General features: G+C 40.0%; 1 protein-coding gene across 5 annotated transcripts in view; it reads left to right on the top strand.

Annotated features, from left to right (window-relative positions):
- Nucleotides 1-20767, top strand: part of FBXL7 (F-box and leucine rich repeat protein 7) — a 431217-nt gene that overhangs the window by 166949 nt on the left and 243501 nt on the right. The window lies entirely within an intron of this gene.

Here is a 20767-nt window from a genome sequence, read left to right as displayed (position 1 = left end):
TGAATCAAGGCAAATTGGAAGTGGTCAAACAGGAGATGGCAAGAGTGAACATCGACATTTTAGGAATCAGCGAACTAAAATGGACGGGAATGTGTGAATTTAACTCAGATGACCATTATATCTACTACTGTGGGCAAGAATCCCTTAGAAGAAATGGAGAAGCCTTCATAGTCAACTAAAAAGTCCAAAATGCAGTACTTGGATACAATCTCAAAAATGACAGAATGATCTCTGTTGGTTTCCAAGTCAAGCCATTCAATATCACAGTAATCCAAGTCTATGCCCTGACAAGTAATGCTGAAGAATCTGAAGTTGAACGGTTCTATGAAGACCTACAAGACCTTATAGAACTAATACCCCCAAAAAATGTGCTTTTCATTACAGGGGACTGGAATGCAAAAGTAGGAAGTCAAGAGATACTTGGAGTAACAGGCAAATTTGGCCTTGGAGTACAGAATGAAGCAGGGCAAAGGCTAACAGAGTTTCGCCAAGAGAACGCACTGGTAATAGCAAACACCCTCTTCCAACAACACAAGAGAAGACTCTACACATGGACATCACCAGATGGTCAACACCGAAATCAGATTGACTATATTCTTTGCAGCCAAAGGTGGAGAAGCTCTATACAGGCAGCAGAAACAAGACTGGGAGCTGACTGTGACTCAGATCATGAACTGCTTATTGCCAAATTCAGACTTAAATTGAAGAAAGTAGGGAAAACCACTAGACCATTCAGGTATGACCTAAATCAAATCCCTTACAATTATACAATAGAAATGACAAATAGATTCAAGGGATTAAATCTGATAGAGTGCCTGAAGAACTATGGACAGAGCTTCATGACATTGTACAGGAGGCAGTGATCAAGACCATCCTCAAGAAAAAGAAATGCAAAAAGACAAAATGGCTGTCTGAGGAGACATTACGAATAGCTATGAAAAGAAGCAAAGTGAAAGGGCAAAGGTGAAAAGGAAAGATTTGAATGCAGAGTTGCAAAGAACAGCAAGGAGAGATAAGGAAGCCTTCCTCAGTGATCAGTGCAAAGAAATAGAGGAAAACAATAGAATGGGAAAGCCTAATGATCTCTTCAAGAAAATTAGAGATACCAAGGGAATATTTCATGCAAAGATGGGCTCAATAAAGGACAGAAATGGTATGGACCTAACAAAAGCAGAAGATATTAAGAAGAGGTGGCAAAAATACACAGAAGAACTATATAAAAAAGATCTTCATGACCCAGATAATCACGATGGTGTGATCACTCACTTAGAGCCAGACATCCTGGAATGTGAAGTCAAGTGGGCCTTAGGAAGCATCATTACTAACAAAGCTAGTGGAGGTGATGGAATTCCAGTTGAGCTATTTCAAATCCTAAAAGATGATGCTGTGAAAGTGCTGCACTCAATATGCCAGCAAATTTGGAAAACTCAGCAGTGGCCAGAGGACTGGAAAAGGTCAGTTTTCATTCCAATCCCAAAGAAAGGCAATGCCAAAAATGCTCAAACTACCACATAATTGCACTCATCTGACATGCTAGTAAAGTAATGCTCAAAATTCTCCAGGCCAGGCTTCAACAGTACATGAACCATGAACTTCCAGATGTTCAAGCTGGATTTAGAAAAGGCAGAGGAACCAGAGATCAAATTGCCAACATCCACTGGATCATCGAAAAAGCAAGAGAGTTCCAGAAAAACAGTTACTTGTGCTTCATTGAATACACCAAAGCCTTTGACCATGTGGATCACAACAACCTGTGGAAAATTCTTCAAGAGATGGAACTACCAAACCATCTGACCTCCTCCTGAGAAATCTGTATGTATGTCAAGAAGCAACAGTTAGAACTGGACATGGAACAATAGATTGGTTCCAAATAGGAAAAGAATTAAGTGAAGGCTGTATATTGCCACCATGCTTATTTAATTATATACAGAGTACATCATGCAAAATGCTGGAATGGATGAAGCACAAGCTGGAATCAAGATTTCCTGGAGAAATATCAATAACCTCAGATATGCAGATGACACCACCCTTATGGCAGAAGGTGAAGAAGAACTAAAGAGCCTCTTGGTGAAAGTGAAAAATGAGAGTGAAAAAGCTGGCTTAAAACTCAACATTCAAAAATCTAAGATCATCGCATCTGGTTCCATCACTTCATAGCAAATAGATGGGAAACAGTGGAAACAGTAATGAACTTTATTTTTTGGGGCTCCAGAATCACTGCAGATGGTGACTGCAGCCATGAAATTAACAGATGCTTGCTCCTTGGAAGAAAAGTTATGACAAACCTAGACAGTATATTAAAATGCAGACATTACTTTGCCAACAAAGTTCCATCTAGTCAAAGCTATGGTTTTTCTAGTAGTCAGATAGTTGGACTGTAAAGAAAGCTGAGCACTGAAGAACTGATGCTTTTGAACTGTGGTGTTGGAGAAGACTCTTGAGAGTCCCTTGGACTGCAAGGTGATCCAACCAGTCCATCCTAAAGGAAATCAGTCCTGAATATTCTTTGGAAGGACTGATGCTGAAGCGGAAACTCCAATGCTTTGGCCACCTGATGCAAAGAACTGACTCATTTGAAAGGACCCTAATGCTGGGGAAGATTGAAGGCAGGAGGAGAAGGGGATGACAGAGAATGAAGTGTTTGGATGGCATCACCAACCCTACCATTCTCATCCTCTATGCAAGACCTATTAGCCATACTAAAAAAAGAAATAAGAAATAAAGAAAAAGATAGCTAGTATGGCTAATACTACCTACTAGTAGTAGCCTACTTAACCTTTCCCCAGGATAGTGCCCTGCTGTTTGATCACCTGATGTTCCCATCTTCCTAGAATATCCATCCTGTCTCTGAGAAGTCTTCTCTGAGAATACCAAACAGCACCCAGCAGTCTACTTTCAGTCCTTCTTTGATGCGTGAAGTATTCACTCCTAAACCTACAGGCTGTTTTGAGTCCTGTCCTCAGGTTTATTTTATGCTTTGGTCATTCTTTATTTCCTTGGTTCTCTTCCCTGTCACAATCTTAACTCTTCTTCATTTTCCTGCACTGAGTAGGAAATCGGTATGTAATGGCTATTTTCACAGTCCTTGAATGTCTATAATGTGTGTCTCTGTGATCCTTCAGGTTATACCTTTTACTGTGTTAAAATTTTTGCCAATATTGTGTAGAGAGAGTGAGCAGAAAGTCAGGATATCTAAGATCCTTCATTTCTTTAATTGATCTTGAAGTGTAACTTCATTGAATCTCAAGCTTTGTTATTCTTAAAATAAGACTGAAAATAAAGTACAACTGACACTTTCTAGCTCTACATTTCTGTGAGACTAAATCATCTTTACAGATGTTCTTTAAGTAAGGGGTTGGTTTGCAAGCAAACTGGGGGAAGACTGAGATATTTTTCTTCTTCACTTTTCTCTTCTCATATCTGATGGGACTAAAGTCCTTCCTTGACCCCACTTCCTGATCCTTAAAATGCAGCGAGATATTGATGCCAAAGTTTTCACTAGACTTTGTAATTCGAGAAGCAGAAAATATGGTTACATGTTTAGAATACAGCAGCAAGGGTTTTTGTGTCTGTATTTTTGTAAAATCTTACTCAAGCTTTTTGAAACAATAATTTTTTTCTGATGTTCAGTGTCTATCTCAGACAGTTTGACTGATAATATTTCTTATGAAGGATGAAACACTCCTACCCAGTGAAAAATTTCATCTTCTTCAATTTGCCCTGAAAGAGCTCATCTGTGTACTGAGAAGGCTCCTGGCTTAAGACTCTGGTTACAGAAGTAGAAGAAACCACAGGTCACCATGCTGTAGGGCACTGCTCTTCATGAGGGGTTGGCCAAGGAAAACACTTGTTTAAAAGCATTTGAAATGGAAGATGAAACGAATTTTTTTTCAGCTAGGAGAAAGCTCATGAAATGGCCTCCGAGCCAATGTTCCACATGATAAATCCTGAATGCAGTAGGAGCAGCTTGTCATTAAGTGTGCTACCTGGAAAATCTCAGATCTAGCACTCCTCACCTGCCATTTTAAATTCTTTTATTGCAAATCCACAAATTAAATATGGTCCTTAAGTTTAAAAGCAGCTCTTTTTGACACTCATGTTAAGTTCTTGTGGTGAAAATGAAAATACAAAATACTTCTTTCATGTTGGTTGATTCATCATCATTTCCCTATCATCATCAATAGCAGTAAGCCAGATTTATAGCTCATCGGCATCTTGTGATTGTTTCTGTGGTAGATTAATGCTTATGAAATATAATTACCGTCCTCAAGAAATTTATGGAAAGGAGAGATATTGAATATGTGAATAGTTATTTTAATGGGTGTGAGATTTAAACTTTTTCTATTTCTCAATGAATTACTTTAGGCTTTACTTAGGGCTTTTACTTAGGGCTTTACTTAGGGCTTTCCTGGTGGCTCAGTGATAAAAGAACCCACCTTCCAATGCAAGGAGACGCAGGTGACATGGGTTCAGTCCCTGGGTCAGGAAGATCCCCTGGAGGAGGAAATGGCAACCCATTCTAGTATTCTTGCCTGGAAAATCCCATGGACAGAGGAGCCTGGTGGGCTGCAGTCCATGCGATTGCAGTGAGTTGGACACAACTGAGCGCTCATGAAGAACACTTAATATGAGATGTAACCTCTTAACAAATTTTTAAGTGTACTAGACAGCACTGTTAATTATAGGACCTGTGTTGTATAGCAGATCTTTGGAACTTAACCATCTTGCATATCTGAGACCCTATATCCTTTGAATAGCAAGTCTCCATATCATCTTCCTCCTACCTCCTGGTAACCACCATTCCACTCTCTGCTTCTGTATGTTTGACTCTTACAGATACCTCATTTAAGTGTAATCATACAGTGTTTATATTTTTTTGGCTGGCTTATTTTATTTAGCATGATATCCTAAGGTTCATCCATGTTAACACATATCACAGGGTTTCCTTCTTTTTTAAGGCTAAATAATATTCCAGTGTATCTCTTGCATTGGCAGGCAGGTTCTTTACACTAGCACTGCCTGGGAAGCTCATATATCACATTTTTTTTAATCTATTCAGTAAATGCAAATTAAAACCATGATGAATTATTACTTTATACCTTTAGGATGGCTATTATTTTAAAAATATGGATTTTTAAATCCATATTTAAAAATGGCCCACTGTTGTTGAGACATGAAGTAGCACAGCTTGCTATGGAAAACAGTATGGATGTTTCTAAAAAAAGTAAAAATAGAATTTCCATATACCAGCAATCCCACTTTGAGTATTTATCCAAAAGAATCACAATCAGAATCTTGAGGATATATTTACATTCCCATGTTTGTTGTTACATTCACAATGGCCAAGACATGGGAAAAACCTAGTTTGGGGAGAATTTTATTAAAAAGTCATTGGTCAAAGTCAGAAACATTTTCTTTGTGTAACAGCATGTCTCAGCATATATATCTCAGGCTACCATGTGGATTTACTTTCTGAACTATCCCTCTAACAAACCATTTTCTTTTTCACAGGGAGCAAGAAAGGGACGGTAGCAAATCCTGAATTGTACTCCTCTTCTACCCCTCTTCTTCCCCTAACCCCCCTTCCTCTTTAGCTTTTTCCTAAGAAAGATGATAGTATGAAGAACACTATTCACCTGGAACAAGTGTGCCGACCTCACTGCAGTGTTTTGGTCAAAAATGTCATACTGTGGCTTTATTTCTCATCCATCTTTTGCCCTCTGTGTGGGAGATGAAGCTATCCTTTGACCTCCATTGACAACCTCACCAAGTTGGCCAAGGGAGGCTGAAGGGATATACATCACATTACAGTCTTCTCACTGCCAAGTTCTAGTCAGTTTCAGCAACATATGTGAAAAGCTCCAAAGCAAATACAAGGAGACAAAATAAAAATTAAATCCATTCTCTCCAAGGATAAATAAAGCATAGATGCATTGCTCTTGAGTTTACAGGATGGAAATCAGAAAGATTTTCCTTGAGTTGTAGTCATACTGGAGTTCAGATCCTTGATTCTTCAACCCAGAAAATGGAGAGACATATATAGACCAACAAAAATCTAGGTTCTTACTAATATCTATAGATGTAAGAAAATATGCCTCAATAGTTCATACTTATGGGCATCTTCAAGGTGATGTATCTGAGTTAGTTGTCCTGTGAAACTAGCCTCTGTTTGAGAGGAAAAGAATCAAACTCTTTCTTTGAGCATATTAATGTCAAAGAGCAAAAGAGCTTTTGGATATCATGTAATTTCAGGCAGATACAAATAACTTTGAACTTCTAACTCCTCATTTTTTTCAACCTGAGATTTTAAAAAAATGTTCTTCTACCTGAACTATTTTTCTATTTTTTAAGTCAAATTATAGTTGATTTATAATATTATATTAGCTTCAAGTTTCCACCAAGTGAGTCAACATTTTTATGGATTATACTCCATTTAAAGTTATTCTAAGTTCTCATTTTTATGAATTGAGAAAATTGGGGTGGGGCAGTTTTCTTTGGGTTCTTTGTTACCATACAACTGACCACCTAAAATATTTTTGACCAATTTCTGGACTCTTAGTTATCTGACCAACATTGGACAGGCAGCTACAGAAAAAATACAGGTACCTGTTTGAGTTATTTTGGATCAGCTTAATTTAAAATCTTGGTTATTTATTCATCAATCCTCACTGAAAGACAGGATTAAAGGAAGACTTCATTTCTTTTGCTAAATGCTGATAAAATACCAAAAGAAAGTGATAGTGTTAGTCACTCAGTCATGTCTGACTCTTTGTGATCTCATGGACTGTAGCCTGCCAGACTTCTCTGTCATGGAATTCTCCAGGCAAGAATACCAGAGTGGGTAACCATGCCCTTCTGCGGGGGATCTTCCTGACCCAGGGATCAAACCCGGGTCCCATTGCAGGCAGATTATTTATCATCTGAACCACAAGAGAAGCCCAAAGTTAAATACCAAAGTTGATAAAATACCAATGATGTAAGCAACATTCACAATGAGTAGACTGCTGTGGACTGTACTTTAGCCAGCCAGGGCAATGCTTCTTACCATCTCTATTTTAGAAGTGATTACAGTTTTAATTATGGCTTTCTACTTTGTTTTTTGAGTAAGTTACACATTTTTCTGGTGACTTTGGTAGGAGATTGTATATATGTTAATTAAAATTGGAGAATAGAGAGAATAGAGATACTCCCTCTTGGTCCAGTGACTAGGACTTGGCACTTTCACTGTGGTGGCCTGGTTCAATCTCTGGTTCAATCCCTGGTTAGGGAACTAAGATCCCACAAGCTATGTGGTGTGGCCAAAAAAAAAAAAAAAAAAAATTGGAAAATACAAGCAGTAGAAACACCCATAAGATACTGCACTGTTTTCATTTTTTTTCCAGAGTTGTGTTCTTCTCACACACAAATACAAAAGCTAAAACTTACTTTCTGAATATAATTGTAGAAAATTTTATTTTTTCCTTAAAAAATGACAATATATACCAGAATGCCAATATCTCTTGAACAGCTGAACACTGAATGAAATTTTTAGTTGGTTCCAACTTACTGACAGCTGTTTTTCATGCAGTCTTGAGGACTGTGTAGTCTTCCATAAAATGAGAATTCACCAACCACATCTAACAACTCAATCATGAGAAAAAAAAATGAAATGATGATAAAACTGAAAATGGAGTAAAGTATATTTACACCATTTATAAAAGTGAGAGACAAAGGAAGAAAGCTTATTTTTGATGTTAAACATGTGGTCAAAACTCTTCATTAGTTGCTTGGAGAAGCAGAAGGATGGGTGACCAATATAGCTTTCTATGTGTCCATGTGAGCTCAGTCACTTCAGTTGTGTCCAGATCTTTGTGACCCTATGGACTGTAGCCCACCAGACTTCTCGGTCATGGGATTTTGCAGGCAAGAATCCTGGGGTGGATTTCCATGCCCTCCTCCAGGGGATCTTCCCGACCGAGGGATTGAACCCACATCTCCTGCATCTCCTGCAGGTGGATTCTTTACTACTGAGCCACTACTGATTCTTTACTACTGAAGCCTACATGTGATGGAAACAAGTTTTAATTGAACTTTTGTTTGTCTTCAGAACCAGTGTCCACAGTCACAATCACGTGCAATTTTGTCCAGTAATTTGGATATTCACTTTTGCAAACTACTGTGGCCACTGAGGACGAGGCTACTGCTGTGTGATGACTTCATGTGTGTTTTATTAGATAACTCTTCCTGAGATATTTTGCTTCTAGTTGTCAGAAAATTATTCTAAGTATTAAGTTCATCAGAAGAAAGAAATGTCAATGCCATTTTGGGGGAAAATTTTTTAATAAGCACTCATCTCTTGAGGTAATGAAGTTGCAATAAAAAAAGATGGCTGAGATGTGAATTACAGCTCCTTAGATTTGATGCCCTTGTGCAATACACAACCTGAACAATTTTAGAGTTGGCTATTCCAGGAGATAAATACTGTAGGAGTCAGAAATCTACTAGTTTCATCTTCCTAACTCATCGTCAAATAGGGAGGAAAGAACCAGTCTCAAATAGAACACATAGCGCTTTGTTGATTGTGTTGGATTTCAGACTTGCAATTAACATACCCACTATAAGAGAGGAAAACAGCTGTAAAGATGAGATGTCAGGCAGAAATAATTCATTTTAGTTCAGTTCAGTCGCTCAGTCATGTCCGACTCTTTGCAACCCCATGAAGCACAGCACGCCAGGCCTCCCTGTCCATCACCAACTCCCGGAGTTTACCCAAACTCATGTCCATTGAGTCAGTGGTGCCATCCAACCATCTCATCCTCTGTTGTCCCCTTCTCCTCCTGCCCTCAATCTTTCCCAGCATCAGAATCTTTTCAAATGAGCCAGCTCTTCGCATCTGGTGGCCAAAGTATTGGAGTTTCATCTTCAGCATCAGTCCTTCCAATGAACACCCAGGACTGATCTCCTTTAGGATGGACTGGTTGGATCTGCTTGCAGTCCAAGGGACTCTCAAGAGTCTTCTCCAACACCACAGCTTAAAAGCATCAATTCTTTGGCGCTCAGCTTTCTTTATAGTCCAACTCTCACATCCATACTTGACTACTGGAAAAACCATAGCCTTGACTAGACAGACCTTTGTTGACAAAGTAATGTCTCTGCTTTTTAGTGTGCTGTCGAGGTTGGTCATAACTTTCTTTCCAAGCAGCAAGCGTCTTTCAATTTCATGGCTGCAATCACCATCTGCAGTGATTTTGGAATACTTAGTCCAGTATTTGTGCTAAATAAATATTTGCTCAGCATCTGCCTGCAATGCAGGAGACATAAGAGACTCAGGTTTGGTCCCTGGGTCGAAAAGATCCTCTGGAGAAGGAAATGGCAACCTACTCTAGTATTCTTTTTTTTTTAATAAACTTAATAAATTTATTTTAGTTGGGGGCTAATTACTTTACTTTACAATATTGTAGTGGTTTTTGCCATACATTGACATGAATCAGCCATGGGTTTACATGTTCCCCATCCTGAACCCCCCTCCCACCTCCCTACTCTAGTATTCTTGCCTGAAAATTCCCATGGGCAGAGTAACCTGGCAGTCTACGGTCCATGGAGTTAAGAGTTGGACATGACTGAGCAACTAAGCACACACACATACATTGCCATCATGAGTGTGAGCAAGCTTTAATTTATGTCAGTGACATTGATCTATACATGTGGATTTCTGAAAATGTATTAGGGTTCTCTGCATCATTTTTATCAATTACTTATTAGGTACTTTGATATTGTGCTGAATCCTTTCTATATATTATCTCAGTGAATGGTATAATAATTTCATGAGGATTATTCTCTTAGTTATTCCCATCATCTAAGCTTAGAGACACTACCCTATGTGGAACCCAATGTCCATGCCATTCCTGAGAATGTAAATGAAAAAAAGTGATTTATAACTTTTTTTATATGCCAGCAAGAATCAGGTGGGAAAGTGTAATTATAAACAGACACAAATAGGTATGCATAGTGTTTAAGAATAGATCTGTCAAGAGATCAATGTGAAGAACATGACAAGCCTGGTAGGAACATAAATTGGTACAACCTTTTTGGAGTATAATTTGGCAATTTGTGTCAGAAACTTCAGCGTGAAAAACTCATCAAAAAAATGTAATTAGAGAGGTAGCAAGATTCTCTACAGATTGATCCACTTTAGTATTGCTTCTGCTAATAATAACTGAAATAACATATTCATCAAAATGAGATTTTTGTAAAGTGTATTCACATGCAGCTTTAACAAGGATGTTGTAGAAGAAACGTTGTTTTGAAAATATTCTTAATATATTGAAAAATATTTAAAGGGCATCATTGAAAATGTATGATTGCAGATTTATGAAATTAAGTATATATTTGCCCACCCACTCACATATACAGAGAAAAGACTAAAATGGTGTATTTAATAGTAGTTACCAATGGGTGGTACAATAATGAGTGATGTTTATTTTTTCTGCTTTTTTGGATTTTTTTCTATTTTCTATAATAAACTATCTTGCTTTTAAAATCAGAAAAAGATGGTTCAAAAATATGGACTTAATATAGCCATTTATCTTTTGATTACATTTGAACCAAATATAAAGATGGGTTAATGTTGGTCTTATTTTTGTGTTTATCTCAGTTTTACATTTTCTTTTTGCGTTTGTTAAGAAATACAGGAATAACTGCAATAAGATCATAGGAAAAACATTTTATTTTTTTTGAAGGTAGAACCAAGGCAAGATGATTTCTCTCAAGGAATAAGAAAGCTGTGCTTTGTTTCCTTTAGACTAGGTTTATGTGACCACAGTGTGTCAATCACCAAGATAATTCAAGTCGACATTAGTCAGAAGCTGCTAACTATTGTAACAAACAACAGCTAAACTATTAAAGATGTAATACAACAATTTATTGTTTGATTACATCATAGACCGTTATGGTCAGAGTCAGGGAAGTGGGAGGGAAACTGTTCTGGTGTCATTTAGACATTGGGAACCCAGACTTTGTCCATCATGGTCAACATGTGGCCTCCAAAGTTGCCATAAAATAAGAAACAATATTGCCAGCTGTCCTCAGCCACCTTTGTTCACATTTCATTGGCCAGAACTTGATCGCATGGCCATACTTAAATTTAATTGCAAAGGAGGCTGGGAAATGTAGCCTTGTTACCGAACAGAAGTTAATGTGCCCAATTCTCAGTGAAGACAAATAATACCAAAATATCAGTCTGGAGAAGAGAAAGGTTTATTGCAGGGCCATGCAAGGAGACCGGTGGTTTATGACCCCCAATCCCTGAACTCCTCAAATGGTTTCAGGAAAGCCTTTTTAAATACAAGACTAGGGAAAGGTATGGTTAATTGTTGCAAACTTCTTGGTGTTGGAATCCTTTGTTCATGCAGCTGTCTACATAGGTCAGGTCACACTGTTCCTGTAAATCTCTAATAAAACAAATGTTATTCTCTGTTCTGTAACTTTTTATATCTCTATGTACTTAAAGGTCAGAGCCTTGAGAATAGGCTACCCTGTGTATTTCAGGCTATAGGCAACATTCCTTTACAAAAGGTTCAGAGCCAACGTGACTACACACAAGCAGTAGAACACAGAGATTAAAAGGAACAGCTCTAATGTCCAGTCAGGTTGGTTCCTTCCTATTAGAGTCTTACTGTGTTTCCAGGAGGGAAACAAAGTTGGATGAACATACAGCACATGTCACTACCTCATTCTCCTAATACATCATCTTACCCAAATAAAAAGGATTTTTTGTCTTTAATTGTAGAGAGAATGGTACCTCAGTACTCTGTTTTACTTTAGCATAAAAGTAAAATATTGCTTTTAAATTCTATTCTGTTGCCTGAATTTATTTTATATAGTACATTGCTCTAAAATTTTTATATCCAGCTGATAAAACAACAACAACAAAGTATTTATCGGGGTAATTGATGCCCAAAACATGATAACATAGTTCTTCAACACAACTCCCAAATGACTGTTGGTTAGGAGGAAATGTTTGTACAGGCTACACATTAATGGATGGATACAGTCTGTTACCCTCTGGCTTCCAAAATGTTTATGTCTGATTGGAAACTCTTCAATTTGTATCAGACATTGGAAAAACACTTTACTGTCTGAGATTTTGTATTTGTTGAAGATGGGATAAAAGAAATCTTAAGCATATGGAATTACCTGGTTCCATTTTTTTGGAACTAGAGCTTTAGGCAATGTCTGGTCATAATAAATAAACTGTAGCTCTAATTATCCTTTTAGTAATGTTTACAGAAACCAAGGGCAGGTTGTAATAGAATAAGACAGCAAAATAAAAGGTGAAGGTATTAGGACTTATACTACTTATTCTTTTGAGACATAGGAAGCTTCGGTTTCATATGTAGAGTTAAACCATTGCTTCAGGAGCACCCCGATGTAGTCTTTGGAGACCTAAAATTTGTCTTTTGTTTTCTTGAAGCTCTCAACTCACAAAGAATGGCTTATTGTTGTTTTTAATTAATCAGTTACAAATGTGTCTATTTAAATGTTGTTATCATGCCCAGGCACTTTTGGATCATGTAGCTTTGTACCAGGAATTGTGTGTGAGAATTAAGCTAGGCGGTACCAGAGGTGAACAACCTCTGGGAACCATGTAACCTTGCTAGACCATGACCACTGTTGCCTTAAGGCTGAATTCCACAAGAATTTCCATCTAAGATTTCCTGCTATACTGCATCTGCCTCCCAGGTCCCACGAGTGAGTCCCTACTTTAAGGAGGTATAAACTGTGTATTCTGGGATACCACAGAGAAGGTGGAAATTTCAATGAATATGAGAAGGAAAGAAATTTGTTTCACAGCAGAGGTGTTCCTGGAATCAGCCATAATGTAAAAGGGCAGCCATAATGATATGTAATGTTCTCCTTATAAAAGCGTAGATGGTAGGAGGTGTGGCTCTTAACAGAGTCAAGTAGTTTTAGACCTAGAAAAATGATCCTTCCTTCCCTTCAAAAATCCAAGTTAGAGCAAAAACTGTTCAATTTTTACATTACAAAAAATGTAAAAAAAAAACATTATTTTACCAAAATCTTCATCATTAATGATTTTCTTTCGTAGTTTAAAGATAGGATGTTGAAGCCCATCACTTCTTTCACCTTCCTTCTACACACCTGGATCCCTTAACTTCCTTAATCTTCAGTGTCTTTGTATGGAAAGTGAAGCCCTGCAGTGCCTCGCAAGAGCTATGTACAGAGTAAAGAACATAAAGCCTTTTTAAAAGTTGAAGTGATGAAGTGTTTTAACAATTTTCCATATTGATTGAAGTAATTTAGACAATTTTCAATAGTGTAATTTTTAAAAACCGAGATATAAATGACATACAGCATTATATTATTCTCAGGTGTACAACATAATGGTTCAGTATACACAAGTGCTTAGTCACTCAGTCGCCGTCTGACTGTTTGCGACCCCATGGACTGTAGCCCACCTGGCTCGTCTGTCCATGGGATTCCTCGAGGTAAGAATACCTCTGCTATTACCATATGTATGACCTTGGCCTCTTCTCTTAACTGTTGTGTGCCTCAGCATCCTCACCTGTAAAAAGGGATGAAGTGCCTTATTTGCAATGAATCCAGGATTCAATGGGGCTTCCCTTGTGGCTCAGCTGGTAAAGAATTTGCCTGCAGTGGGGGAGACCTGGGTTCGATCCCTGGGTTGGGAGGATCCCCTGCAGAAGGGAAAGGCTACTCACTCCAGGATTCTGGCCTGGAGAATTTCATGGACCCTATGGTCCATGGGGTCTCAAAGAGTTGGACATGACTGAGTAACTTTTACTTTCATTTTCAGGATTCAGTGAAAGAATATATAGGGACAGAACTTAGCACTATGTCTGGCACAGAGGAAGCACTCAATAAATGTAGTTATTATTAGGATATATATTCTGCATTAGACCTTGCTATGCCTTATCATGAAAGTGAAAAAAGTAAAAACGTTAGTTGCTCGGTCATGTCCGACTCTGTGATTCCATGGACTGTAGCCTGCTAGGTTCCACTGTCCATGGAATTCTCTAGGCAAGAATACCAGAGTGGGTTGCCATTCCCTTCTTCAGAGGATCTCCCTTATCCAGGGGTTGAACCCAAGTCTCCTGCATTGCAGGCAGATTCTTTACCCTCTGAGCCACCAGGGAAGCTTCATGCCTTATCATGACTTAATCTCTAATATGCAGTCACCAGAGTGGTATTTGAGGCAGGCATCTGACAGCAAAGCAGATGTACAAATATATAAAAACCTAGAAAAAAAAAAAATCTATAGACAGTGGCCCTGTTGGTCTCTTTGTCAGAGAACAATGAGCAGATATGATAAGAAATGCCCTTACCAGGGCGATGTGGACTCTGAACACTGGTATTGGACACTAGTCCCAAATGCATCCAGTTTAGCTATCTGAATGGCTTTTCACTGGGCCACCTCCAAGTTCTTTCTTGACAAGAGGCCAGTTAAGAAATTCAGGCAAAACATTACTGAGGCCCCTGCTACAGCAGTGAGGGGAGCGAAAACAAGTAACAGATTCCCTTGCTTCCTGAGGGGCATTGTTCCTTATGTGGGGTGAGGGTTGGGGTGTGTCCAGAGGTCAGGCTGGAGGGATGACGTAGGTGGTTTGCCCTCCCTTTGGTGGTGTTGAATGCAGGGAACATATTCAGTATCCTGCTTTTGCTCCTGACACTGTTTTTGTTCCTGACTCTTCACAAGTGGCAGTTGGGCTCTTTTTGACCTTTCGGTTGCATGTTGTCCAGAACTTGCCCCAACTGCTCGTGCATGCAATTGGTTTTAGTCCCTTATTGTTTCTCTGTATTCTGTTGCTGGAGGAGACATTGTCCAGGTGCAAGCGTTGCAGCAAAGGGCCCCAGGTCGCAGCCTGTCTCAGTTTCACACTTGGTGTCCTGCTCTTGATGTGCACGTGAGGCTGGTTCTTTACGATCATAGAGAACTAAGTGGATCTTTTTGTTATGTTGCACGTTATACTCCAGTTGAGAAAGTCCCACGTGGGATCAAGCCAGTGTGTTTACGTAATTGTGTTAGATAAATCTGACAGTATTTAAATTCTCTTTTAGTAGCACAGTAAATAGGTCAATATAGTACTCTTGCCTGGAAAATTCCACAGATGGTAAAGCCTGGTAAGCTACAGTCCATGGGATTGCAAGAGTGGCACATGACTGAGCAACTTCACTTCACTTCAGGTAGGTCAACATCAGATGAAACGACCCCTCTGTGGTCCCTCTATCTAAATCCTTCCCGTCTAATTTGGGAGCCATATTACTTGGGTAGGGGCCTTGTTCCTATTCAACTTGCTTTTTTTTTTTTTTCCTCTCCCAACTATTCCCTGTGTAGCAGTGAACAAAGTATATTGACCTCTAGGGATATTATTTTAATTGCTTTATCCAAGACTTAAATGTACAGAATTAGCAAAACCTCAATTTATATAATGTTCAGTATGATTTAGAAGGCAAAATGTACTTTTTTGGACCTATATCTTTAGTTACTGAAGTTTTAATAGCTTGGAAGTGCAGTGATGCTTGAAAATGTAAATTTTTGGAAGGAAAAAGTTTCGGAAATTGTGACCTACTTAACTTTTAGTGCATTGGACCATTGAGCCAAGAGGTATGGTGACCACCCACTGGGACTTCAGACATGGCGTTATGATAGTCAAACTCCAGGCCTAGCCTACTTATAATTAAGTGTACATAATCTCTATCTGGTCCAGAGAAATTCTAGAACCAGTCGCATCGATTTAGCAACTATGTAAGCTGCGACGGCTCGGCGCAGAAGCGTGGCCGAGAGGAGCTAGGCCGGGCCGGGGGCCGGGGGCCGGGAGCTGGGGGCGGCGGCCGAGGAGGGCTAGGCCGGGCCGGGGCCCGGGAGCCGGGGGCGGCGGCCGAGAGGGCCTAGGCCGGGCCGGGGCCCGGGGGCCGGGGGTGGCGGCCGAGAGGGGCTAGGCTGGGCCGGGGGTCGGGGGTGGCGGCCGACAGGGGCTAGGCCGGGCCGGGGGCCGGCGGTGGCGGCGGCAAGAGGAATTACCCAAGGCTCAAGGTAAGAGAAACCCAAGTAAGACGGTAAGTGTTGCGAGAGGGCATCAGAGGGCAGACACACTAAAACTAAAACTACAGAAAACTAGCTAATCTGATCACACAGACCACAGCCTTGTCTATCTCAATGAAACTAAGCCATGCCCTGTGGGGCCACCCAAGACGGATGGGTCATGGTGGAGAGGTCTGACAGATTGTGGTCCACTGGAGAAGGGCATGGCAAACCACTTCAGTATTCTTGCCTTGAGAACCCCATGAACAGTATGAAAAGGCAAAAGGATAGGACACTGAAAGATGAACTCCCCAGGTCAGTAGGTGCCCTATATGCTAATGGAGATCAGTGGAGAAATAACTCCAGAAAGAATGATGGGATGGAGCCAAAGCAAAAACGATGCCCAACTGTGGATGTGACTGGTGATAGACGCAAAGTCCGATGCTGTAAAGAGCAATATTGCATAGGAACCTGGAATGTTAGGTCCATGAATCAAGGCAAACTGGAAGTGGTCAAACAGGAGATGGCAAGAGTGAACGTTGACATTCTAGGAATCAGCGAACTAAGATGGACTGGAATGGGTGAATTTAACTCAGATGACCATTATATCTACTACTGTGGGCAAGAATCCCTTAGAAGAAATGGAGTAGCCATCATGGTCAACAGAAGAGTCCAAAATGCAGTACTTGGATGCAATCTCAAAAACGACAGAATGATCTCTGTTGGTTTCCAAGGCAAACCATTCAATATCACGGTAATCCAAGTCTATGCCCCGACCAGTAACGCTGAAGAAGCTGAAGTTGAACGGTTCTATGAAGACCTACAAGACCTTCTAGAACTAACACCCAAGAAAGATGTCCTTTTCATTATAGGGGACTGGAATGCAAAAGTAGGAAGTCAAGAAACACCTGGCGTAACAGGCAAGTTTGGCCTTGGAGTACAGAATGAAGCAGGGCAAAGGCTAATAGAGTTTTGCCACGAGAACGCACTGGTAATAGCAAACACCCTATTCCAACAACACAAGAGAAGACTCTACACGTGGACATCACCAGATGGTCAACACCGAAATCAGATTGATTATATTCTTTGCAGCCAAAGATGGAGAAGCTCTATACAGTCAGCAAAAACAAGACCAGGAGCAGACTGTGGCTCAGATCATGAACTGCTTATTGCCAAATTCAGACTTAAATTGAAGAAAGTAGGGAAAACCACTAGACCATTCAGGTATGACCTAGATCAAATCCCTTATGAGTATACAGTGGAAGTGACAAATAGATTTAAGGGACTAGACCTGATAGACAGAGTGCCTGATGAACTATGGACAGAGGTTCGTGACATTGTACAGGAGACAGGGATCAAGAAAATCCCCATGGAAAAGAAATGCAAAAAAGCAAAATGCCTGTCTGAGGAGGCCTTACAGATAGCTGGGAAGAGAAGAGAAGCGAAAAGCAAAGGAGAAAAGAAAAGATATTCCCATCTGAATGCAGAGTTCCAAAGAATAGCAAGGAGAGATAAGAAAGCCTTCCTCAGCGATCAGTGCAAACAAATAGAGGAAAACAACAGATTGGGAAAGACTAGAGACCTCTTCAAGAAAATGAGAGATACCAAAGGAACATTTCATGCAAAGATAGGCTCGATAAAGGACAGAAATGGTATGGACCTAACAGAAGCAGAAGATATTAAGAAGAGGTGGAAGAATACACAGAAGAACTGTACAAAAAAGATCTTCACGACCCATATAATCACGATGGTGTGATCACTCACCTAGAGCCAGACATCCTGGAATGTGAAGTCAAGTGGGCCTTAGAAAGCATCACTACGAACAAAGCTAGAGGAGGTGATGGAATTCCAGTTGAGGTATTTCAAATCCTCAAAGGTGATGCTGTGAAAGTGCTGCACTCGATATGCCAGCAAATTTGGAAAACTCAGCAGCGGCCACAGGACTGGAAAAGGTCAGTTTTCATTCCAATCCCAAAGAAAGGCAATGCCAAAGAATGCTCAAACTACCGCACAATTGCACTCATCTCACATGCTAGTAAAGTAATGCTCAAAATTCTCCAAGCCAGGCTTCAGCAATATGTGAACCGTGAACTTCCAGATGTTCAAGCTGGTTTTAGAAAAGGCAGAGGAACCAGAGATCAAATTGCCAATATCCGCTGGATCATCGAAAAAGCAAGAGAGTTCCAGAAAAACATCTATTTCTGCTTTATTGACTACGCCAAAGCCTTTGACTGTGTGGATCACAATAAACTGTGGAAAATTCTGAAAGAGATGGGAGTACCAGACCATCTGACCTGTCTCTTGAGAAACCTGTATGCAGGTCAGGAAGCAACAGTTAGAACTGGACATGGAACAACAGACTGGTTCCAAATAGGAAAAGGAGTACGTCAAGGCTGTATATTGTCACCCTGCTTATTTAACTTATATGCAGAGTACATCATGAGAAATGCTGGGCTGGAAGAAACACAAGCTGGAATCAAGATTGCCGGGAGAAATATCAATAACCTGAGATATGCAGATGACACCACCCTTATGGCAGAAAGTGAAGAAGAACTAAAGAGCCTCTTGATGAAGGTGAAGGAGGAGAGTGAAAAAGTTGGCTTAAAGCTCAACGTTCAGAAAACTAAGATCATGGCATCTGGTCCCATCACTCCATGGGAAATAGATGGGGAAACAGTGGAAACAGTGTCAGACTTTACTTTTTTGGGCTCCAGAATCACTGCTGATGGTGACTGCAGCCATGAAATTAAAAAACGCTTACTCCTTGGAAGGAAGTTTATGGCCAACCTAGATAGCATGTTTAAAAGCAGAGACATTACTTTGCCAACAAAAGTCCGTCTAGTCAAGGCTATGGTTTTTCCAGTGGTCATGTATGGATGTGAGAGTTGGACGGTGAAGAAAGCTGAGCGCCGCAGAATTGATGCTTTTGAACTGTGGTGTTGGAGAAGACTCTTGAGAGTCCCTTGGACTGCAAGGAGATCCAATCAATCCATCCTAAAAGAGATCAATCCTGGGTGTTCATTGGAAGGTCTGATGTTGAAGCTGAAGCTCCAATACTTTGGCCACCTCATGCGAAGGGTTGACTCATTGGAAAAGACCCTAATGCTGGGTAGGATTGGGGGCGGGAGGAGAAGGGGACGACAGAGGATGAGATGGTTGGATGGCATCACCGACTCGATGAACATGGGTTTGGGTAGACTCCGGGAGTTGGTGATGGACAGAGAGGCCTGGCGTGCTGCAATTCATGGGGTCGCAGAGAGTCGGACACGACTGAGCGACTGAACTGAACTGAGTGTTCCAAAGGAGTCTGTCCTAATATCTGAAGGCCTGGCAGGTTGTGGATCTTTTGTGTTTGTTGAATGAATTAGAATACCATGACATCTGCTTCCATAATAAAATTCTCTCTTGCCCTCCTTAAAAACTTAATAAGTGAAATCGTTAGAGAGAAGCACAATCCAAGGCCACCCTGGATTAGAATAGGTGGCTATAATATTAACAAAACCCCTTTACAGGAAAATCCTATATTTGGAAAAACATTAGAAATAAATCCACATGGCTGATTAGAATTCCGAAGCCCTCAATATAACTACCGTCTTTTCCTTTTTAGACTTCTGAGTTTTAACTCTTGCTGTCCTGATATCTGACTTAGTGAGTCCAAATTGTGGCAGCAGAAAAGGACATTTGGAGACCAGAAGCCCTGAATGTGAGCAGTTAGTGCTCATTCTCCACTTAGAGCTGCCCTCCACTTTTCTTCATATTCCTTCACACTCCATGAGAGCAGCCTGCATGAGCTTGTTTTTAATAATTACTACCAATTTTAAATGCATTTAACACAGTGTGGAAAGAGAAATCAATAATCATTTAGTAGAACTATAGGGCATTTTTTCTCGTTGTTTTAATAGTGATCCCATTGATTTGGTGTGATGGTGCTTAGCTGACATGGCATCACGCTGAAGCAATGTTTGGGTCGAATTTGTGAACATCCATTTGGTTATCATAATCCCTGGAGGAGAGCTACTGGACTTCAGGGGAGAGGGACAAGGGTGCTAGTGTCCTGTAGTGCATAGAAGAGTCTTGTACAACAAAAATGTAAAGTAATGTTTGTGAGCTTATTGGGCATTCAAGTAGGCTAAATGTATTGTTAATAATTATTTGGGTCTAGGCTCAGAACCATGTCTATGTAGACATGAAGTACTTTTTTGTGTGTGTGCAAGGTGAATATATGCATTGAATTTTCCAAGAATGAAACTGCCATGTACATCGAGAGGTGTTAGGACTTGGGGAATCAGAACTTCCCCAAGAGCTGTTGACACTTTCAGACAATCCCATCAGAGCTGCCCTGCTGCTTGTGTGTAACAAGCACCTCACACTTGCATCTGCATTTGTCGCTGTTGCATTCAAGGTGAAGTACACAGCTAGTTTTGCATCTTCCTGGGTAGAAGAACCTAGCCAATTACATATTTAGAGGCATGGCATTTTATTATTATTTACTTTTCTTCTCTTTCTTCTTTGTTATATTGTTAAGGCATTTTATTATTTCTGTCAAAATTTCGTATGTTAATTAATATCTATGAATTTTATTTTAGGATTGCAAAGGGGACAAGACCATTCATTTCTTACAGGAGTACTGGGTTTCATTGGCAATGACAACTACCGATCTAATCCTTATCATGTCCCTAGTACTGTAATAAAGGTACTGTGGTTATCCTTTATCAGCATAAATGT

This window comes from Giraffa tippelskirchi, chromosome 8, assembly GCF_054371585.1.
Source record: "Giraffa tippelskirchi isolate mGirTip1 chromosome 8, T2T-mGirTip1v1.2.pri, whole genome shotgun sequence".
Taxonomy (NCBI): domain Eukaryota; kingdom Metazoa; phylum Chordata; class Mammalia; order Artiodactyla; family Giraffidae; genus Giraffa; species Giraffa tippelskirchi.
This window is presented reverse-complemented; position numbering and strand designations above follow the sequence as displayed.